Source organism: Haliotis rufescens, unplaced genomic scaffold (genome assembly GCF_023055435.1).
Source record: "Haliotis rufescens isolate VD_foot unplaced genomic scaffold, xgHalRufe1.0.p SCAF_24, whole genome shotgun sequence".
In the NCBI taxonomy this organism is placed as follows: domain Eukaryota; kingdom Metazoa; phylum Mollusca; class Gastropoda; order Lepetellida; family Haliotidae; genus Haliotis; species Haliotis rufescens.
Window position 1 is genome coordinate 7,246,868 of NW_025963935.1, and position 25,291 is coordinate 7,272,158.

Consider the following 25,291-nt stretch of genomic DNA (forward strand, 5'->3'; position numbering starts at 1 on the left):
TCAACAAACACAACCAGGATTCCCCAAGTGTTGACTCAAAAAACACACTCCAGGAGATTTGTTTTTCCCGAACGAGAGCGAGGGTAATACATTTATTCTTAGACGAGTTTCGTAAAATCGGTATGACAAACATGCGAGTGTAATAACTTCTTTGTTACCTATTATTTCTTAATCCATCTGATCTTTCCTTTAGAGAAATGCACTGATCACGACCGCCGTCTTAGAAAACCACAATTGTCAAATGACGTCAACAGTCTTCAGCTATAACGTCATTTCTAGTGTCAGAATAAAAATTGAAAGACGATAACAATGCCGCGCGGATGACATACATAGAGAATACTAAACGAGCTCCCGTGAAATACCAATTTTATTAAACGAGTGAATAGTTGTACCTGACGAGCGAAAGCGATTCAGATACCACAACTATTCACGAGCTTAATAAAATTGGTTTTACACGGGAGCGAGTTAAGTATTTTATTTATTACTTGCCATTTATAACGTTTTTAGAATTATACTGTTGAGTATGAATAGGCTGACACCTACACAATCCACGGCATAGTCCAATTGAGTTTAACAGAATAATACTTTAAACACGTCAAAAGTTGAAACGTATTAATTTAATACCATACAACGGTCCACCTTTAGAATTCACAAAATTATCGTAGGGCTAAGACTATCGCAACTCACATACATTAACAGACTAACGACTGTCGTTGCGCTACAATACGATCGCCTTGTGGAACGGGCCTTGCACCTCAAAGTTTACATAACGTCACAATACCCGATGACGTAATTTGTGGAATTTTGTTGCAAGTTCCACCAGGGAAACAATGCCATGTGACGTCAGCCTAGCAACAAGGTTGCTGGGGTCATCGAGTGTGCATAAGCTCCTCTCAACTCCACTCCACACGCAGTGTCGTTGAATAAGCCAAGGGATGTTGAGAGCTTTCAATATTTGTTCGCAAAACGTGTTCCGAGAGTACATAAGCACGTGTTTTGGTATTACACAATGTGTAATACAGCTGTATGTTTATTAAACGGGTGATCTCTTCACGCGCAAGTAATAAAATATACTAGTGCCCGTGAACGATATTGCACCAGTGCACATACGATTTTTAGTATTTCGATTTTTTTCTAACCCTATAGGTAATTAATCATTTTCTGTGATTTATGAGACTTTGTTCTTGCCGTTTTGGCAATATAGTGACATGTCTTACCCGATGTATTTAATTTATTCCCCTTAATAACTGTCCAAAATATACTGAAATGAAATATAGATGAATATAAACATCAAACCATTATGTTTTACCCAAATAACTGGTAAATAAAATACCTGGAATGCAGTTCTAAGAAATAAGATTTTATTTGGGTTCTTAAATCCACATCTTCGATAGCTTTAATGCAGAACCAGAAGTCCTTATTCACCTAACGTTCCAATTCGACTTTATTTTATTTACCCCAGTACGTTTGTAAATACAGTACGACACGGATATAACGAACACGTCTAACTAACGGAAAGAGTATCGTATCTTTATTCTAAACAATCATACTTCACATACACAATGTTTAACAATATTGCTAAAATCAGTCTGCAACGCCATTTTGAAAACCAGTGAAACCAGGCATGCATTCAATAGGCCGAAGCGCTCTCTGAGGCTTACTTAGCGCTCCCCGCGGATGTTCGGGTGCAATCGAACGATGTGTCAACTGCCGCCGGCAGAGGGCGCGGTTTTCAAAATCGCGTAATTTAGCAATATTGTTGAACATTGTGTATGTAAAGTTTTGTTGTTGAGAATAAAGTTACAATAAAATTACCGTTAGTGAGACGGTCAGCGATTAGATGACACAACTTTATTTTATGGCATTATCGTGATATACGTCGGACCGAACTCTTGTAATCCTACCGACTTATTTAACATAGGAAAATAAAAAATAGACTGTGATTGTGTTGATTCGCCGCTGATTGCGTACAGCCAATTGTCAGTGACACTTGACACTGAGTGAGATTTCTAAGTTCGCTGCACAAGTCACTCATTAGTGGTGGATGGACCTTGTCGGTGATCCGATATTTGTTCTCTATATCCGTTAGTTCGCTGTAGAGAGTTCGTTATGTACGTAAATTTTATATGATAATATAAAGGAGATAAATCGGGGATTTTGTAACAGTTCGTTGTATCCGTTTGGATGCATGGTGTAAGATTCAACTAAATGGATCGGTGGCTTGGTGGATTGTGTTTCGTTGTACCCCGACGGCCAATCGTTACCACTCGAATACCCCGACGGCACTGGTAAAGTTGTCAGGGACAAAATCGAGTATTTACAGGCCGCAGGAATACTGTAGACTGCAGTAAAAAAGAACAAATCGCAATGTTATACGTCTTTAATTTATTTAAGAGAAGACAGACACCTTTGAAAATATCTGAAGTTACGTTTTCGACAAGTGAAGGTTTATATTGCATAATAATATATGTCAATTGTTTACAAAAAGAAATCATATGAGTGTTGGGACAAAACTGCATCTTGTTCACAAACAGGCACATGAAAAGGATTTTTACTGGGCTGAAGTTAACATGGGTTGCCAGGAAAAATACTCCGTGCTGCTTCAAAATGCAACTAAAACAATTGGGTTTTCCTGGTTTTAACAAGTGACAAGTCTTCCAATAAATGTTATCTCTAACGTGGTGGTATCAAACGTCACCACTGAGTGTTTGTATGTCTAACGAGTTGTTCCATGTCGACAAGTCAATGTTCACAGGCCCCGCATTTGTCCAAGTCCGCCATCTTTGTCCCTCGGCGTGCCTCCTCCTCAGTATGCGCGGAGGCGCTGGAAAGCGCTCTCAGCGTGCGTTTCGTTCATTTGGAAATATTCGGAGGCGCTTGCTAGCGCTCGCTGGTGCTTCGGCACCAAACGGCTTATTGAATGCACCTCTGTAAACTGTCAGGAAACTATTTTGAGGGCAGACGACATCACAGCCTGGAGAGGGGACATAGGTTACTTTATTCACAGAACAGTTTCAGATTGGCAACACCCTATTCTTCTTTTAATTAGAACCGCTATCGACAACAGTTATCTTAACTCCATCAATGTTTGAAGTGGATAAAGTGAAGAATGTATTATGTTTGTTTGTTGTTTAACGTCGCACTAAGCTATATTCCAGCTATATGACGGCGGTCTGTAAGTAATCGCGTCTGGACCACACAATCCAGTGATTGACATCATATGCCTCGATCCACGCAATTGGGATACGATGACATGCATCAACCAAGTCAGCGAGCCTGACCATCCGATAGAGAGAGAAAGAGCTTTATTTCAGAAAAGGGGGCACCGGCCCTTTATACAATACATGATATCAACATGAGACAATTTCAGCGCCAATGAGAAAGTTATTACGCTTTTTAAAAGCAAGAAATATAAATTTAGCAAAAGCATTAATTATGGATGGGGTTTTACATGTACAGAGTGTTACACAATTATCAAAAGATACATTTGTGTAAAAATAATAAGGTAGAACCATGCCTCTCAAACTGTCAAAGTATGGACAGTGTAAACAAAAATGACATTCCGATTCCACTTCAGGTCTTACACAAAATGGACATAGTCTTTTAGCTCTAGGTATATTGTACTTCCTTCCATTTTCAATTAGCAAAGTATGAGCAGGACATCTAAATTTAAATTTACTCAAAGCAATACGATAGGCACTACTGAAATACAATCTAGATGATTTTCAAATACATTATATTGCTTAATACAAGAATAAAAAGAAAGTTTTGAGTAGGTTCTTAAACTGCTAGACCATTGTTGGTTATCTATATCAATACATCTCATTTAAAGTTATCCACAAGACCAATATGACTTACTCCTTGACTATCCCAAACATGGCCAAAACCATATGAATAAAGAAGTTGTTTTACTTTAGTGCCCAGCAATTTTTCTTGTATTGACATGAATAAGCATGACTAAGGATTATATTAGTTTTTTGAGATACAAGTTGGAGCCAATATTTGACAATACGAACATATTGTTTGACTTTAAGTGAATACCGTCCAAGCTCACCACGAGCAACTATATTGGGGACAAATCTCCCATGTTGTAACATATTCTTACAGAATCTATCATGTACATTAATAACATCTTGAGGCGGGTGAAAGCCCCTATCTCTGAGCAGTAGAGAAGAACAGGTAGTATTTTGACATCAAATATCTGTAAAGGACATTATAAGGAAGTTTCATAAAATCCTGTGAGCCTGATTTTAAAGCGAGAACATATTTCGTCACTTGTTGTGCTAGTGTTTTCTGTGTAAAGCACCAACTACCGGATGAAGAAAGATGAACATCTAAATATTTATAAGTAGGAACAATTTCTATAATGTCGGTGCCAAACCAAAACTTGTTATATCTTCGAAGACGCCCACTACGTCTAAAGACAATAACTTTACTTTTGCTGAAATTAACAGACAATTTCCATTTATGACAATAAATCTTCATTTTGTCGAGGCGTCTTTGCAACCCCACGACTGTGCTGTCGAATAAGACCATATCATCTGCGAACATTAGAATAAAAAGTTCAATCATTCCTAATTTTTGTCCGTCCGTCACGTTTCATTTCAGGAGCATAACTCATTAACTGTTCAATACTTTTTCATGAAACTTTGCAGGTTTGTCAGGTACATGCTGAACTGGTGCCTTTTGCTATTTAGAAATGTAAGAAATTTTTATTTATTACGTTTCCATGGCAACAAGATGGACTTAGGTTCTGTAAGGGTAGGGTTCGTTTCCGGAGCATAACTCATAAATCGTTCAATATTTGTTCATGAAACTTTGCAGGTTTGTCAGGTACATGCTGAACTGGTGCCTTTTGGTATTTAGACATTTTATAAATTTTTATTTTTTTACGTTTCCATGGCAGCAAGATGGACTTAGGTTCCAAACCCTTCTTTTTATTACAATTTCCATGACAAGTTCCACCTCGGTTAAAAAAGGTTAGGGTTTGTTTAGATTTAATCATGTCATAAATTCTTCAACAGGGGCGGGGGATATAGCCACGTTAGTGGCAAACTCTTGTTGGTTTTTACGTTGCCCGTCTGAATTAAGAAAATCAACAATATCACTTACAAAGAATGAAAGCAGAAAGGGAGATAACTCACACCCTGTCGTACACCTGACTTGCAATGGAAAAAGTCTGTGTAGCCACCATTGTTAAATATACCAGATTTAACATTTTCATACATATTTTTAAGTATTCTAAATATTTTACCATTAACATTACCTTTCCAAACTTTGTAAAATGAACTTGGTTTACGCACTGAACCGAACGCTGACTTAAGATCTATGAACGCAGAAAAGAATCTACTTTTATGTTACAATAAGTATTTTGCAATCAAAGCATTGATAACATACACATTATCAGATCTTCTAAATCCTTTTCTAAACCCAGCCTGCTCAGGTACTAAAAAACTATCTTGATCTGCAAGAAGCGCTTGATGGCAATCATTGGATTGTCTGGTCCAGACTCGACTATTTACAGACCGTCGTCATATAGGTTGAAAATTGCTGAGTGCGGTGTTAACCAACAGATAAACAAAAGTTCACAAAGCTATTGTCAGACATGCGCTGAGAAGAAGCCTAAATGTGATGTACCGCGACTCGAGGGTAGTCGCAGCTGAATCCAAGCAACTCCTATTTGAGGATTTTACGACGCATCTCTCTCCACAAACTTCTCATGACTGTCAAACGTGGTATCCTTCCATATACGCAACTGGTAACCAAGAATAATTTCACATCAAGGAAATCAATGAGGTGTGAAAAAGGATGATAACTTGCTTTCACAATACAGTTGGTTGGTTGGTTGGTTGTTTAACGCCGCACTCAGCAATATTCCAGCTATATAACGGCGGTCTGTAATTAATCCAGTCTGGACCAGACAATTCAGTGATTAATATCACGAGCATCGATCCACGCAGTTGGAATCGATGACATGCATCAACCAAGTCAGCGAGCCTGACCACCCGATCCCGTTAGTACGACAAGCAAAGTCACCTTTTACGGCAAGCATGGGTTGCTGAATCTTCACGGGTCTACACACAACTGATACTTATACCATTCACATTTAATCATGAACATGTACGTCGGGTGAAGGATGAGGCTCAACAACACCTTCTTCCTCAAGCTGGAGGATGAGAAGTCCACTTGTGCCACCGCATGCCGACTACTCCAGGGTTGCATGTACGTCCCAACTGTGTAGACGGAAACGTGACACTACCTTCCTCGCCTCCGACAACAATTTCTGTCAACAGTGGAGCATGCAGTGAACGACTTGGCAGACAGAAGCTGCTACAAAAGTCTAAAGAGATGTTTGTAAGACACCAGCGTTTATTGTTTATTGGGGGGCACGGGTGGCCCAGTCGCCGCGATTCGCTGTGCAAATTTGCGTCCTATGATTGTGGGTTCGAATGACGGTTCGCCCCGATTATGTTTCTAGGTTTGTCAGCACCATACCCGTGCTCGTGGGTTTCACCGAAGTGGTAAATGTCTAAGAACTGCATCACTTCGGGCTTTCCTCCCACATTAAGCTGACACGCCGTGATCTAACTGGAATAATGTTAAAAGCGGCGTTAAACCCAACTCACTCACTCACTCACTCACTCACTCATTGTTTATTGTTCTGCTGCTTGTCAAGACATAACGCTGACATGCAAACGTGTGTTAAAAACATTTTGTTTCTTGGCGGAATACTCATTGTTTCATTTATTTGTCAAACCCAGGGCCAGTTTACGAATACAACATTCTAGCTTCACAGATATTTCCGGGACAAACTAAATATGTCATTGAATCATTGTCATTGAATCATTGTCACTGAATCATTGTAATTGAATCATTGTCATTGAATCATTGTCACTACTGAATCATTGTCATTGAATCATTGTCACTGAATCATTGTCACTGAATCATTGTCATTGAATCATTGTCACTGAATCATTGTCATTGAATCATTGTCACTGAATAATTGAGATGCAGTGGAAGCCAATAAATATAATTATCTTGTAATCGCCACTTCGCCCCGTTAATCCTGAATACTTTCGCTTTGGCTCAGGCATTCCACCGGGTTAACTCTGTGCCATCTATCTACGCAAAGCCTGAAAACAAAGTTATAAAACTGCCCTTTGTTAGAGTCAACAATCACTGAACTAACAACTCCGACATGGAACATAGTCTGCATTGTTCTCATGCTGTGTCTGTCAGGTCTCTCTTTAACACCAGCGAGCACATTACACTCAAAGAATCTCAACAGGTGGTTTTGTTTGTTTGTTGTTTAACGCTGCACACAGCAATAGTCTAGCTATATTACGGCGGTCTGTAAATAATCGAATCTGGACCAGACAATCCAGTGATTAATATAATGAACATCGATCCACGCAATTGGGATCGATGACATGCATCAACCAAGTCAGGGAGCCTGACCACCCGATCCCGTCTCTTACGACAAGCATAGTTGCCTTTTAGGGCAAGCATGGGGATCAGTTGGTTTTTGTCTCCAGAAGCTTGCATAAAATCGCTAATAGAAGCTTCAAACGTGGATATCCCAGATCTGTTCTACAAAAAACAGAAATTTAGGAGTGCTGAATCACAGCTATTCTACCCCGGATATTCACGGGTCTGATGACTATGAATAGTCATGGGATTGAAGAACTTTGGAGCGGAGGGAGATATCGTAAGTTCCACTAGACGCGCTGATAAGAAGTAGAGCTTGTAACAGCAACACTCCTCCGACAAGTACTGATATCGTTATCAGATTATCAAGTATATATGCAAGTCAAAATACATAAAACATTTTAATAACATTTCTATATATATTTCTAAGACGCTTTGCTAAAAGATCGACCGCCTCCGTGATCCAGTGGTAGAGCGTCCGCCGGGAGAGTGGAACGTCCGGGGTTCGATCCCCGGCCACGTCATACCAAAAGACGTTAAAAGGTACTTGTTGTTACCCTGTCTGGCGCTCAGCATTAAGCGGCTAAAACAAGGACTGGTCGGCTCGGAGTCAGTATACTGTGTCTTAGTGGGGTATTCATGTTAAACTGCGGCATGGTATCTCAGTGGGCTAGCACTATAAATCGGCATCAGTCCGGACAAGTACAAGCAGCCACACAAACACATACACACACGTACATGCACGTCGCTATATAAGTGCAATAATCTTGGACGCGACGTTAAACCCAATTTCACCTCACCTTGCTAAAAGATCAAAGGCGAGGATTGTACACTTACACTTTTTGAGTTACGTCATAATGGACTGACGTCATGTTCAAATTGCCTCCCCGTGATCTTACGTATCCTTGGTAACATAGTGCTTTCATTACCGTCAGGCAGCGCTCTGAATCTTAATACCAGGGTCCTTGCTCTACTACAGTACATTGTTAGAGTCCGTATACTCTCTCTCAGTTTCAAACTAAGCCTCCGCGAGTCCTGCGATGGGCGGCTTCAGTTGGTTGGTTGGTTTGTTGTTTAACGCCGCACTCAGCAATATTCCAGCTATATGACGGCGGTCTGTAAATAATCGAGTCTGGACCAGACAATCCAGTGATTAATATCATGAGCATCGATCCACAAAATTGGGATCGATGACATGCATCAACCAAGTCAGCGCCCCTGACCACCCGATCCCGTTAGTCGCCTTTTACGACAAGCATGGTCACCTTTACGGCAAGCATGGTCACCTTTACGGCAAGCATGGGTTGCTGAAGACCTATTCTACCCCGGCGGCTGCAATATTCACGGACTTCACGCATTCGAGTGAAATAAGTCACTAATACATGCGTAAAGTGTGTCATTACATCTCAGGTGTTTTGTAAAAGTACAGTAGTGTCTGTCGGGAGTAGACTATACGTCTTGGAGAAGGGTCGACGTTACCGACGACCCTCCCACATTCGCATGACCGGCTGATGTTCAAAAACAGCCTCGTCTGAACGTGATGTTAATACAAAATGTTTAATATAGGTGTCCTGTTATCAGTCGGAGGGTGTATTCACGGGCGAGTAATAAAACAAACCTATGATTTGTTTGTTTGTATGTTTGTTAGTTGGCTAACGCCGCACTCAGCAATAGTCCAGCTATATGACGGCGGTCTCTAAATAATCGAGTATGGACCAGACAAATCTAGTGATTGACACCATGAGCATCGATCCACGCAATTAGGGTACGAGGGAGAGAGCTTTATTTCAGTAAAGGGGCCACCGGCCCATTATACAATACATGATATCAATTTCAGCGCCAATGAGGAAGTTATTACGATTTTTACAAGGAAGAAATATAAATTTAGCAAAAACATTAATTATTGATGGGATTTTAGATGTACAGAGTGTTAAAATGTTATCAAACGATACATTTGTGTAAAAATAATAAGGTAGAACCTTGCGTCTCAAACTGTCATAGTATGGACAGTGTAAACAAAAATGACATCCAGTTTCAACTTCAGGTCTTACTTCAGGTCTTACACAAAATGGACATGAGCATCGATCCACGCAGTTGGGATCGATGAGATGCACCCGACCCCGTTTGTCGCATCTTACGACTTATTATAAAAAACAAACTGAACAACTTGGAAGAATGAGACGAAGAAGGTCCTTGACTTCGCGATGTGTCGTCACAGGTCGCCCGGATCTGGGACGATCCTGTACATCACCGGTCTGAGCATGTTTCTCGACAAAACTGCTTATATTTACGACAATGTGATGATACCACAAATTCCGACCAATGGCATAACAAGACATTCCTGCGTTATGCATGCCGATTATTTGCCATCTTGTGGCGTTTGATAATCGACTTCGTGCCATGGTCAAACAATATCGTGGAATAACTGTTCAAAAGCGAGCTTGCGAAAGCAAATTTAACGTTTGGTTATACTGCTTTTAGATATACTCGAGGTCACTTTTCTCAAAACTTCGTTTAAGTAATAACAAACTAAAAATTGAAAAAATTGTAGATATACAAAAACACCAACCCCATTTGAACAACGTCTCTGTGAAACATGTGATGTCTCAGAAGATGAACAACATTACGCACTGTCTTACATAATACAACCAAGAAAGAGAATCACAAATAATCCCCAATCATTATAAAGAATTTGGTACACTCTGTTAAAAGGAGCAGATTCTTAATAAGTTTACCAACAGTTATCCAGAAACAACTTCCAAGATCTGTTAACATATCAACAATTACAAACAAATTCCTTGTACATGTATGTACAACATTACCATAGTTTTGCTCAATTCTCATATTGTTTCCATATCATTATAAAACACTTGTTTTAGAAATTAAATTCTACCTCTTTTGAATGTTGAATGTTCCTGTGTTTTTTAATTGTTGTTTATTGTGCATGTATTTTGTAGTTTGTGTTTGTGCAATATTGCCACTGTTTCTTCATGGAATGTTCCGCAATACATATCTCATCTAAAACATCTTTGTTGTATAATAGTTTCTTACAGTTGTTTACGGGGGCATGGTTGGCCCAGTCGCCGAAGGCGCTGCAATTCGCTATGCAGAGTTGTGTCCCTTGGGCACGCCAGAAACCTATGACAGTGTGTTTGAATCTCGGTTCGCCCCGATTTTGTTTTCAGCACAAAACCCTTGCTCGTTGGTTTCACCAAAGTGGTGAACGTCTAAGACCTGCATCACTTCAGACTTTCCTCCCACTTCAAGCTGACACGGAATACTATTCAAGACGGCGTTAAACCCAACTACCTCACTCACTCTTGTGTATGGTTCCGTTTGGTTAACTGGGTTTGTGTTGTGATTGCTTCCGGCTTAGATTGGAAATTTGTTTAGAAGAATGTTACTATGTTCAACCCAAACATCGTGAAGATATCATGCAACCGTATTATCTTTTTGGAAAATAATTGCAAACTACAGACCAACCTGTTGATTTCCTATGTATCCAGAAGCAAAGAACATATACAGGTGTATGATCTCTGCTGGAAGTTAATTTTTTTTGTCAAAGCAATAAACCATGCAGAAACGTAAACCGCCGCATGAAACGGTATGTACCATACATTACATACAGTGAAGTATTTAAAACAATGCTGTGCTCAACTATGCACAGCAAGCGCCATACATGTGATTATGAAGACAACTAATAAAAAAGTTCTCATATCAAACCCGTTGTTTTACATGTGTTGTTTATTGAAGAAAGTCATACTTTTTAGAAGCCTGTTATTTAATCGTGTTGAACAATATGTTGCAATAGCAGTGTGAAAATTGAGTGCGCGTGACAGGCTTGGCCTAAATTCCTTCCTGGAACGTTTCTCGATGGCTGCCTGAATAACATACGATATATTGCAACGGTAGTGCGCAATTGAATTGTATGGGGAAGGGAGATAATCACTCACTCTCAGTGATATAGCTTGAATAAGATACGATGTACAGCAATGCAAGGTCAGTGCGTGAATTTATCACTTCTATACTACGCCTATAGCTAAAGGAGATAATCGCTCAATGCGCAATAGTTTATTCTTACAAAATATAGACCGGTTAACTTTAGCGAAATGGGATCATTTTTAACTCTTTTAAAAACAAAATGAACAAATTTCATGGGTTATCAGTATTACGAAAAGTGGCTAAGTCTCAGAATAGCAAGACGATTTTGAAGTATCTCTTATTGCTGGAAAAGATAAACATCAACATTTCACGCACATTTCACATGATTTGTATGTTTCGTTTCGGTAACTGTGTGGCTTGAAATTTCTAAGAAACCAACATGTCGACTTACATGCTCCAAAATTAACCTCTCCCGTATACTTCCCCGCCTTAAGGGCGGGGAAGAATAATTGAATATGCCCTGGGATGTTGAGGTGAGGTGAGGTGAGGTGAAATTGGGTTTAACGTCGCGTCCAAGATTATTGCACTTATATAGCGACGTGCATGTACATGTGTGTGTGGCTGTTTGTACTAGTCCGGACTGATGCCGATTTATAGTGCTAGCTCACTGAGATACCATGCCGCAGTTTAACATGAATACCCCACTCAGACACAGTATACTCCGAGCTGATCAGTCCTTGTTTTAGCCCCTTAATGCTGAGCGCCAGACAGGGTAACAACAAGTACCATCTTTCAACATCTTTTGGTATGACGCGGTCGGGGATCGAACCCCGGACCTTCCGCTCTCCGGGCGGACGCTCTACCACTAGACCACGGAGGCGGTCTGGGATGTTGAGAGTTGTTCGTGAGACTAGTTCCCGCTGTACATAGGCGAGCGTTTGGGCATAAAACACTGCCGAATACTAGCTTACTGTTATTAATCAGTCGTGTCTTAAGCGGGTGAGTAATATAGTCTGATGTTGTCTAAACACGGGAAACAAGTAATTGTGGGGTGTCAGTCAGTGTCGGAACAAGCATGGGGATGCTGATTTCGTTGTCCTGACTACAGGCAGCCCTTGCTGTGCCTGGAAATCAGTACTACTGGTAGAGATGGTTACAAGTTAGCACCAACACCGCGGAACATACCGCTGTCACGGCCGGGCCGAGGGAAGTAGTTGGTTTGTTTTTTTGTTTAACACCGCACAATGTTTTATTTAGATGTACCGTTATCAGTCGGAGGGTGTATTCACGGGCAAGTAATAAAACACACCTATGATTTGTTTGTTTGTTTGTTGTTTAACGCCGCACTCAGGAATATTCCAGCTATATGACGGCGGTCTGTAAATAATCCAGTCTGGACCAGACAATCCAGTGATTGATATCATGAGCATCGATCCATGCAATTGGGATCGATGACATGCATCAACCAAGTCAGCGAGCCTGACCACCCGATCCCGTTAGTCGCCTTTTAAGACAAGCATAGTAACCTTCTACGGCAAGCATGGGTTGCTGAAGACCTATTCTACCCCGGATCTTCACGGGTCGGGGGAGGGAAGTAAATATAATTGCTGTATTTATAGCGTTATTTGCTGCTGTGGAGTTATATATATGAAGAATCGAGCTGTTCTTTAGAGTGTAGCAAAGTCACTGACGCACTTTGGAAAGCCTCCCCCGGAATGACGTAATGGGTGGCATGGCTGTAGACTTTGATGTATCCGTCAAGGTCCGAGTTAGAACTGGTCTTCATTAATCCATGCTTGTTTTGGGGGGCGACTATGTTTATAGTGAGAGGCGACTAACAGGATTGTCTGGTCAGGCTCCCTGACTTGGTTGATGCATGTCTTCGCATCCCAGTTGCGTAGATCCATGCTAATGTCAATCACTTGGTTGTCTGGTCCAGACTTGATTATTTACAGACCGGCGTCATATAGCTGGAATATTGCTGATAAAAAAAAGGGGAAGAAAGAAAGACAGCAGCGAATGATACAAATACACACTAACATTTGCACGTTTCTACTTTCTCTATAAATATTAAATGTACTAAAACATAATGACCAAAGTTGGTTTGGTTTGTTTGTTGTTTAACGCCGCACTCAGCATTATTCCAGCTATAAGACGGCGGTCTGTAAATAATCGAGTCTGGACCAGACAATCCTGTGATTGACATCATGAGCATCGATCCACGCATTTAGGATACGATGACATGGATCAACCAAGTCAGCGAGCCTGACCACCCGATCCCGTTAGTCGCCTCTTACGACAAGCATAGTCGCCTTTTATGGCAAGCATGGGTTGCTGAAGACCTGTTCATCACACAAGAAACAAAGAAGCCAGCAATTGTTTTGTTTCTGTGCATCTGCAATCAATGAAAATTGTAAGTAAGCGAGACAGAACGTCCATCACTTGTGACGGACGTCTGGAGAGACTTCAGTGAAGTATTCGGACGGTTTACATTGATTTTAATTAGATGAAAAAAAATAAATATTTTTACACTTCCGAATGTTTCAAGATTCCCAAAGCCTTTACAATGTTGATATTTTTGGAGTTGAGTAGATTACATAAACTGTGATTATCAGGATGGACATTGGATAACCAAGGCAAATAGTGGTTTCTGACAGAGGAATATTTTGAACATATAAACAAAACATGAAATTCATCCTCTAATTGCCTCCCTTTACAGTGGGTACATAGATATAAACTCAAGTCTTCATTTGTATGTTTTGACTTTCGTAGCATGTTAATCTTAAAACCGTGTAGCGATATTCTGAATTTACAATATGCTCTCCTGAGTGATTTATTCGTGAGATTACTGATGTAAAATTCTGGCTGTAAAAGTGATTTCAAATTTACATAATGTGACAGATATTTTGATGAAGAAATAGAGTCATGCCACTCCCGTTAGTCGCCTCTTGCGACAAGCATAGTTGCCTTTTATGTCAAGCATGGGTTGCCGGAAACCTTTTCATCACACAAGAAACAAAGAGAAACAAAGAAGCCAGTAATTGTTTTGTTTCTGTGCATCTGCAATCAATGAACATAGCAAGAAGGGAGACAGAACGGCCTTCACTTGTGACGGACGTCTGGAGAGACTTCAGTGAAGTATTCGTACGGTTCACATTGATTTTAATTAGATAAAAAATTGTAAATATTTTTTACACTTCCGAATGTGTAACTTCATGACCATGTAGTTTAACCTTTGTTCATTATGTGATTTATTTCTCCATGTCGGTACGTAAGAAAACTGTCATGGAGACAATCTGGAAGATAAAGGTTTTGATAAATACAACTATAATAAAACAGGAAGATCGCACGCAACGGCTTTAATTAATTCAAAGAATAAAACAAGCCCGGAAATGACATGCCCGGTATTATTTGAATTATTTTGAAAATTATGTGGAGTGCCCATATCTGATTAGCAGATACCCTGTAAGTATTGCATAGAATTTTAACCATTTGATAATGTAATGGTTACAGAAAACAGTAGTTTAGATGAATAATAATACATTTATTTTACGTACAGGGATAGAAAAGTGTTTACATTTCGTTTGAAAGCATTTGTATTGAGCACGAGAAAAAAATAGTTAAAATTAACACTGAGGTTTATGAAACTGTTCATGCTGTGCTATTATATAATTCGAAATGTGTTTGTTTTGGTTTCAGGCTTGTTTGACCATTCTCGTGCAAACTTCAAAACTGTACACCAACTGGTCCCGCACCTGTAGTGTCTATTACTATTTTTTTCTTGAATTCCCCCTTTTAACATTGGCAGAAATATTACAATCATAAGTATAAATACGTATACATACAGTTTTTAGTCATAAGAAAATAAATCACCGACCGTCTATAAGCCTATTCGAATAAAATTGCAGATTGTAACGAAATAAAATTAAGTTTACTCATTGCTGACATTTCAGATGACATATCAAATAAGAGTTGAAGACTTGCAATAGATTATCATACGTTAATCGAGAGTACAGTGTACATCAGTAATTTTAAATCTAATATTAATATTAGATCTAATATCCATGGCAGAATGTTTGAAATACGAGCTATAATATATTCCATTTTCTGAAGAGATTAGTAATGTGTATTTGATGATATATATGCATACACAATTGGTTATCAATTATCTTCTACAATCACAGCATGTACCATGTATGTAGCAGTTTAGTGAAGGTCTTTTTATAGCGAACAAACACATGCTACGGGGTTGAGGTCTTTATTGCGATGCGTCGAGTGTGATAAGGATCTATATATCATACACCCTGAAACACATAATAACACAATAAATACTAAGTAAAACATTATCATTAATGCTAGATACACAGCATAGGCTTATTACAAGTAATTAGTTACATATATTAGTCATCCATTAAACACAAGATGTACATGATCAACAATACCGACATTCAAGGGAGATAACTCCTTGACTTTCATTTGACTATAATATATACACAATATATATACATAATATAAATGCATAACGCTTACAAATTCTGCATAAACATATACAATACTTTAAGACAGAAATTAATGATATGATATTACATTAAATGTGGTCATCACAATTAGATTACATTGTAAGTCTTAGACAAATATAAATAACACAATGCATACCCTGTGGGTGATACAAGGGTGTGGATCCCAACTGCCTATATGGCAACACCATAGATTATCTGAATAAACAATACATAGACTAAAACACTATTTAACATTTAATATATTGAACAAAGTAATACACACATTTTCTTTACAATGATTTGCATTGTATCACATCTAAATCTCTACATTACAAAGCTTATAAAAACACTCTTGAGGTAAAACACTTTCACACATATTTCATTGAAGTGATAGAATACATTTTAGTGATAAAGTATGGATGTTTAGCTTATCCTATGCAGATTTAAATATTTAGACATAAATCAACATTTATGTTAAATTACATACATTTAGTTTACTTCATATAACACTTTGAACATACTGTATTATTTAAATACAACACAAGATTGAGATTATAACTATTTAACTCACCTGATTTAATATTCTCTCTTTACACTTTGCTGGTCTGAGCAGTTCTGTCAGTTTATGTGCTGAGAGAGTATGCAGTGTAATCAAAGCATGCAGTTTAACAATAGGTGTTAGCTTGGCCAATCAGCAAATGAAGCTTCTGGCCATGGGGCAGTTAGTAGGTAAGACAGGTCAGATACACTTTGTTATAGCTGACTGAAACGGACAACTAGTTATATATGATAAATATACCTAAAAACTTAAAATGAAATTAAAACAAATATATACAAAAACTACATCGGCCACATACTTCCCTCCATCGAAAAATGACGTCCACGTCACTTTACCTTGCCAGTGACAAGATCCAAGATGGCATCAGAAAGTCGGTGCTGCTGTTCTCGGAACAATCCGTCAGCTTGAAGTGAGCTGAGAAAGTTGGCTCGCGTACGCCAGTCCCGATCTGCAACTGCAGAGAGAGCAAACTCTCCACTCTTCATCCATTTCGGCTGTGTCCGGGTCCTAGTAGACTGCCGTGGACGTGGAACCGGAGTGGTTATCTCTGGAGTTGGCTGTTGCTCTCTTTCTTCATCATCATTGTCATCATCATGATCTGTCCCAGTAGCGCCATCTTCTTCACGAATCTGCTCAACATGCTGAACAGCATCCTCAGTTGGCTCTTCCTCCCCCTCTGCAATAGGAGTTCCATCTCCTTCAGATACAGTCTCTGATGGTTCCTCTTCAGTTGGCCCATCCACTGGTATATCAGTGGACACTGAAGCTTGTGGAGGGTGGGCATACTCAACAACAGTATCCTCATCCGATGAAACATCATCGTTGCTTTCTGTTGTCCTAGCAACTGGTGCTACTGGCAGTGTCCTCTGTCGTCTTGGTTTGGGTATTGGCACACCAAGGCTAGGCATAGAACCAACTGGCAGCAGGAGGTTACGATGCAAAATTCTCTTCCGCCCCTCACCATTTTCCTTACCAACTTCAAAGACTGGTATGGATGGGTTGGGTCGGCGTAGCACGACATAAACATCTTCCTCCCACTTGTCAGCTAACTTATGTCTACCTTCAAAGGCAACGATCTTCACTAAGACCCGGTCTCCTGGCTCTAACATGGCTGCTCTGGCTCTGTGATCATAGCCAATCTTCTGCTTGGATTGTGATTTCATTGCTGCTGTAGTAGCTAGCTCATAGGCTTGTCTGAGGCGATCTTTCAATGACTTGGTGTACTCGGTGGTGGACTTGGTACCTTGTGTCTCTATGTCCAAGCCAAAAGCTAAATCCACAGGTAGTCTAGGGTGTCTCCCGAACATCAAATAGAATGGAGCTGTTGATGTTGATTCGTGGCGGGTACAGTTGTAGGCATGGACGAGTGGTCCTACATGAGCCTTCCAATTCTTCTTCCTGTCCTGATTAAGAGTGCCAAGCATGTCGCATAGGGTACGATTAAATCGCTCACACATCCCGTTGCCCATTGGATGGTAAGGTGTTGTGCGGGACTTGTCGATGTTCAATAACTGGCATAACTCTTGCATTATCTTGCTGGTGAAGTTGGCTCCCTGATCCGAGTGAATTCTCTTGGGTAGACCGTAATGAACTATGAAGTTCGAAAAGAAAGTCTCAGCTGTTGTCTTAGCAGTCATGTTCTTGGTTGGGTATGCTTGTGCATAACGAGTAAAGTGATCAGTCACAACCAAAACATGTTCTACTCCTCCTTTTGATGGTTCTAAGGTAAGAAAATCCATGCAAACAAGTTCCAAAGGTTCTGTTGTCTCAATACTTATCAATGGGGCTCTGATGTTGGTTGGTGTTTTTCTCTTCAAACATCTCTCGCAATTATGCAGGTGAGTTTCAACATCACGAGACATTCCTGGCCAGTAAAATCTATCTCTCAATAGTGATATTGTCCTGTCTCTGCCAGGATGTCCAACATTGTCGTGTAAACTCCTCATAGCCGCAGTGCGACATCTAGATGGAAGAACCAACTGGTCGTGATCAGCTCCATTGACATTGGTGACTCTGTATAAAACTCCTCTTTTGAGCTTGAACTGTTTGTAGCTTTTAAGCAGAGTAGTCATCTCTTGGTCCCGTAGAAACTGAGTTCTGTCTGGTCTCGTCCCATTCCGCAAGTGGTCTATGATCTCCACAAGTAATTGGTCTTTCGCTTGTGTGTGTCTCCAATCCCTGGCATTCTGGTCACATCTGTCACCCGTCAAATCCAGATCTTCATGATCTACAACATCAGTGGATAGACACAAACTTTCCACTAAGTTGGTGATATGTACAGAATTACAAATGGCTTCAACAGAATCCCTTGAAATCTGTTCCATTTCATCTGTGTTCTTCTCTGGTAGACGTGACAGAGCATCAGCATCAGTATTGGCTTTTCCAGGTCGATACTTGAGGCTAAAGTTATAACTGGATAGAGACGCTAGCCATCGATGTCCAGTTGCATCCAGTCGAGCACTTGTTAACACATAGGTCAAAGGGTTGTTGTCGGTGACGACCAAAAAGTCATGTCCATACAAGTAGTCGTGGAACTTCTCCGAGATAGCCCACTTCAGGCACAAGAATTCAAGCTTGTGTGCTGAGTAGTTTCTCTCAGATCGGCTTAGTCCTCTACTTGCATAGGCAATGACCCGTGACTTCCCTTCCTGATGTTGATACAGCACTGCACCCAATCCATGACCACTGGCATCTGTGTGTAGTTCAAATGGCTTTGAGTAGTCAGCGTATCCAAGTACTGGTGGGGTGGAGAGACGATTCTTCAGTTCAGTGAAGGCATTCTCCTGATCTTCATCCCATATCCAGTTTACATCGGTGGGTGGTCGTCGTGGTTTCTTTGAAGCAGACTTGGGCATCAGTTCTGATAAAGGTTTCGCTATCTTGGAAAAATCCTTAATAAACTTCCGGTAGTAGCCGGCAAACCCAAGAAATATTCTGACTTCTTCTGGTGTGGTAGGTCTAGGCCAGTTCTTGACTTTGTCAAGTTTCTCTGGATCAGCTTCGATTCCGTGTTCTGAGACGATATATCCAACATATCTGACTTTCCTCTTGAAGAACTTACACTTCTTTGCTGCAAGTTTTAAGCCACATTCCTGAAGTCTCCGAAACACAAGCTGTAGTCTCTCAACATGCTCTTCATAGGTTCTGGAAAATATTATCAGGTCATCAAGATATATGAGACATATATTAAGATGTAGACCTTCCAGGCACTGCTCCATAAGGCGTTGATATGTCGCTGGCGCATTTGAGAGTCCAAATGGCATCCGATTATATTCAAAAAATCCAAGAGGTCCTACAGTGAAAGCTGTCCGTTGTTTATGGTCTTCTTCGACCTCAACTTGATGATATCCGCTCTTCATGTCCAAGACGGAGAAGAATTTATTACCTCCCAAACAGTCTAATAATTCCTCAATCCGCGGCAGCGCATATGAGTCCTTTATGGTCCGATTGTTAAGTTCGCGATAATCTATACAGATCCTCAGCTGTCCATTGCCTTTGCGAACTAAGACTACATTAGACGCCCAAGGACTGTGAGACTTCCTGATGATTCCAGCTGACAAAAGAATTTGTAGATGGTTCCGGACTTCATCATACATGGATGGTGGTATTCTTCTGTGTCGCTGTTTGAATGGAGTGTCATCAACTAAATCAATCCTGTGATGCACCATGCTACTGTGTCCAATATCCTCATCATGCTTGGAGAATATGTCAGCAAAACGCATAATGACATCAAGTCCTTGTCCTAACTGCAGTCTAGTCAGATCTGTCCTGTCAATCTCCACTTGATCCATAAGATCCTCTGGTTCAACAGGTTGACCAGTGGGAGGCTTCTGTATAGTAACAGGCTGTACTTCACACAACAATGCTCTGGGAGGAATGACAACTGTCCGCATTGTTATGTTGGAGATGTGAACATCAACTGTGTCTCGCCTTGAGCTGTCATAAGTGATGAGGGTAGGGGCAATGTCAAGGTCATCTGGTAATGAAGCATGTGCTGTTGGCTGTAACAGAGCACACACCGCTGGGGATGTCATTCCCTTGGTGACCCGTCCTTTAATCTGAATGTTGCTGTTAGGAGGGATGATCAAACTCTTGTCCTCTGTACTCTTTACCAGGCCAAGACAACTTCCATTCCTTGCAAGTTCCTTATCACGCAACACTATGGTCCTGTAAGCCAGATACCAAGGAGTGTGTAAGGCGGCTTTCTGGAGAAACCTTTGTCCATGGATTGTCCTGCAGTCCTCAAGCAAACAGCTCAACACATTTGTTCCAAGAAGCGCTGGAACTCTTGAATTGTATCTTGTATCAGGGACTACCAGTAATAAACAAGATACAGGATCCTCGTCATTGACTCCTCCTCCTGTAATGGACACACCTACTCTCACATATCCAAGATAAGGAAGTTGTTTTCCTCCAGCACACTCTATGTCTAAGATACCACAGAGAGGTTCAATAGGAATAGTATGCAAATGTTCCCTGTAAAAAGATTCAGAAATAATTGAGACAGTGGCCCCAGTGTCAAGCAAAGCATTGACAGGCACACCTTCAATTTCTATGTTGACCTCATTTGCATGACCTATTAACTCATCCGGTACCTTACTTGATGTGGGGTGTCTGAATGAGCCTAAGGGTGACCCCTTCCCATAGGCCTGTCCAAGTTTAAAGGACGCCTTAAGTGGTCCAGTCGAACACGGCAGCCTATAGCAATATGTCCAGGACATCCACATCTGAAGCATGTAGGAGGCTCTCGATGACTGGAGTCCTGTCCATGTCTTCGGTATCCTTGTGGCATAGAAGGAGGTACAGGTGCAGGCTGTGGTGGTAGAGGGTGTTGACGTAAAGGCATTTGTTGAGATGGGTATGGTTTCTGGGTAGTGTATCCTGGCTGATTGAAACCACCTGATGTCTGAGTGTCATAAGGACCAGTCTGTTTACTCCCCTTCCAAGAGTTCCAAGATCCTTGAGCACTGGGAGAACGGTATTGCTGGAACACCTGTGCTGATTGTTGATGATGTTCCTTCAACTCTGCTAACTCTGTCTTGATCTCTTTCATCATGGCCTGCAAGTCTAACACTTCCTTCCTCGTAGCAGGTGCAGAAGAGTCAGAGGCAGAAGCCATCTTCACAGTCGCAGACTTCTTGTTCTTCAGCACATCTGACTTTCCACGGTCCAGGTCAAACTCAATCTCCCTCAAGCACAAACGGAGCTCATCAAAATGAGTGATGACATCATATTTGTGGGCAGCTAAACTCTTCAAAGCAGGCTTAAGTCCATCCCACATCTTGCTCCTCAACATATCGTCCTGTTCACTCAAACTGAGTGAACGCTGTGAAGAAATCTGATAAATGAGATTCTCCAGTCGGCAACCCCATGCAGAGACGTCTTCATTCTCCCCTTGAGTGGCACCGTAGAACTCCGACATAAGAGTCTCTCGCCTCCTAAGTGTCCCAAAAGCAGACCTAATCTTTGCCAGAAGTTCATCAATATGAGCTGTGTGACCAAGCTTCATGGCAATCAAAGCAGATTCACCCTTCAATGACTTCCGGATAGCCTGCAAAATAATATCAGGTGTATGTGTTCCCGACTGTAGGATACAATCAACCTCGTATCTCCACAGATCATATGGAGTATCCTTGCCTGATTCGCCGCTAAAGAAAGGTAACTTAGGGAAATGATGATAAGTTGCGACAGGAGGCTGTGGTATACCAGTCCCTGACATGGTATAAGGCTTGAAATCAGTCTGTGCAGCCGCTCCAGACTCTAACACAAGTGGACCTTCCTGTTGTGCGACACCTGAAATCCAAGTCTTAAGGTCCTCAGGGGTGTCAACCTTAGGAGACATCCCCATCTTGGCAAAGACTGTAAGTAAGCTCTTCAATTCTTCCTCTCCGAGTTCCATGGTTAAAGACAGAAATCAGTGAGAGTGCTCCGGGAAGCCCATGAGTATTTCATATACACAAAAACAAATGAATGGATCGTATGAAAGAAGACACAAATCAAATGTGTAAACCGTCAAATCGTGTGAAAGATAACACAAGTCTGATGTGTAAACCGTCAAACGAACAAACTTGTATATACTATAGTCACATGATGACTTATGTAGTTATGACCACGTGATGTAACACCCGAAAGAAGATATAGCTAGGGTGAGAAAAAAAAGGAAGTTGTTATTATGGGTAATAACAATACACGTGGAAAGAAAACGGTTGCAGTTGGATAACTGACAAGTGAGACTTACTTACCAAATAGGACTAATTCATGTTGGCTAAATGTAGAAACAAAACAGAAATACAAGACAACACAATACGACATAGGAATAGGGAATGTGTTAGTAACAGTGCAGTAAAGTAGTGCTTACTGAGTCTGTCGTCAGGCTGTCAGAATATGAACACTTACATGATTACATTTTAATAAATACCTATTTATGCTTTATTATTTAAAGGTTTATTTAACAGAAAAAATGAAAGCAATAAATCACACGCTCATACTCATATTATGATAACTGGGAACTCACTAAACTAATGCAGTATTACAATACTCAGGGTATGCAGATGTACTTATAGTGATACACAAACAGCAATGAACACATGAACTAAGAAAACTAAAATAACTAAGAGTAACTAAGAGTAACTAAGAGTAGCTAAAGAGTAACTAAAGAGTAACTAAAGAGTAACTGACTTGGGTTCAACGCCGTTATCAACAGTATTCAAGTTATATCACAGCGTATCAGCTTAATGTGGGGGAATAACCACAAGTGATGCAGGTCTCAGACAGTTACCACTTTGGTGAAACCCATTGACACAGGGACATGGTGCTGACAAACCTAGAAACATAAAAGGGGTAATCCGGATTCGAAACGCTAAGGATAACTAATGGTGATCACCAAGGAATAAGATAAAATAAATAATTGTCAAAGACTACATGATAGCTAATTTATCTGGCCAGAAAATATAAAAATATGCAATAACAATACACAGCTACTAAAGCTAAATTACACAAGTGTTGAAAGAGTTGGTACCAACGTGGCTGAAGCAAAATATATTACAACAACATGTATGACGCAAGCAAAAAATATTTACACTCAAGGCCTAATATATTGAAAGTATAACAGAGAGAACAATGTACATGTCATACATGACTGATATCAAATCAGTAAACACAGCTTATCATTAGCTTTAAATGCTGTGTGAATACAGCAAAATATCTATGACAAATATCAAACAAGGCAAAGATGAAAAATTACATCATATAGATATGAGTAATATATAATTAATCAGAATTTATCAAACTTCAAATGTCTTTAGAATTCAGTTTATGTAGACAAACTGTCACAGTATGCGATACAGCATATGACACATGGTCATGACTGAACATCAAGTCATTACACACAAGTAACTCTCAAATACCGTAGAGCACATGATGAGTGGACGAACTGACAGACCCGGACCCTCCAAGAATGAATAGGTGCACATCCCACGTAGTGGCTCACACAAGCATCCTTCCGCAAGATCCTCACTGGGGGCTCCATTTTGTAGCAGTTTAGTGAAGGTCTTTTTATAGCGAACAAACACATGCTACGGGGTTGAGGTCTTTATTGCGATGCGTCGAGTGTGATAAGGATCTATATATCATACACCCTGAAACACATAATAACACAATAAATACTAAGTAAAACATTATCATTAATGCTAGATACACAGCATAGGCTTATTACAAGTAATTAGTTACATATATTAGTCATCCATTAAACACAAGATGTACATGATCAACAATACCGACATTCAAGGGAGATAACTCCTTGACTTTCATTTGACTATAATATATACACAATATATATACATAATATAAATGCATAACGCTTACAAATTCTGCATAAACATATACAATACTTTAAGACAGAAATTAATGATATGATATTACATTAAATGTGGTCATCACAATTAGATTACATTGTAAGTCTTAGACAAATATAAATAACACAATGCATACCCTGTGGGTGATACAAGGGTGTGGATCCCAACTGCCTATATGGCAACACCATAGATTATCTGAATAAACAATACATAGACTAAAACACTATTTAACATTTAATATATTGAACAAAGTAATACACACATTTTCTTTACAATGATTTGCATTGTATCACATCTAAATCTCTACATTACAAACACTCTTGAGGTAAAACACTTTCACACATATTTCATTGAAGTGATAGAATACATTTTAGTGATAAAGTATGGATGTTTAGCTTATCCTATGCAGATTTAAATATTTAGACATAAATCAACATTTATGTTAAATTACATACATTTAGTTTACTTCATATAACACTTTGAACATACTGTATTATTTAAATACAACACAAGATAGAGATTATAACTATTTAACTCACCTGATTTAATATTCTCTCTTTACACTTTGCTGGTCTGAGCAGTTCTGTCAGTTTATGTGCTGAGAGAGTATGCAGTGTAATCAAAGCATGCAGTTTAACAATAGGTGTTAGCTTGGCCAATCAGCAAATGAAGCTTCTGGCCATGGGGCAGTTAGTAGGTAAGACAGGTCAGATACACTTTGTTATAGCTGACTGAAACGGACAACTAGTTATATATGATAAATATACCTAAAAACTTAAAATGAAATTAAAACAAATATATACAAAAACTACATCGGCCACATGTACATTAGACTCTTGGAAAATACTATTTCAGCAAACCAATCACAGCGCCATTATCACAGTTTCAATGAAAGGAAAAACAAATCGAAATCGAACTTTACAGCAGATCATATCCATAAGTGGTTAACCCAAATACAAAAAGGTATTGCTGGCATCATTGTAGAAGTTATGTTGATGTATTCAGTAGTTGTATTATGTTTGTATCGCGTGTACCATCGACAGCATCCGTAGCATTCTAGAAAGTATGAG

General features: G+C 39.9%; 2 long non-coding RNA genes across 2 annotated transcripts; both read right to left on the bottom strand.

The window, feature by feature from the left end:
* Positions 1 to 15,552: 15,552 nt before the first annotated feature.
* Positions 15,553 to 16,290, bottom strand: LOC125383578. The gene is made up of 2 exons (XR_007222823.1): positions 15,967 to 16,290; positions 15,553 to 15,614 (listed from the first exon to the last, which is right to left on the bottom strand). It is a non-coding gene; the product is annotated as an uncharacterized LOC125383578 (long non-coding RNA).
* Positions 16,291 to 23,943: 7,653 nt separating this feature from the next.
* On the bottom strand, positions 23,944 to 24,530 carry LOC125383579. Its single transcript, XR_007222824.1, has 2 exons — positions 24,358 to 24,530; positions 23,944 to 24,005 (listed from the first exon to the last, which is right to left on the bottom strand). It is a non-coding gene; the product is annotated as an uncharacterized LOC125383579 (long non-coding RNA).
* Positions 24,531 to 25,291: the final 761 nt, after the last annotated feature.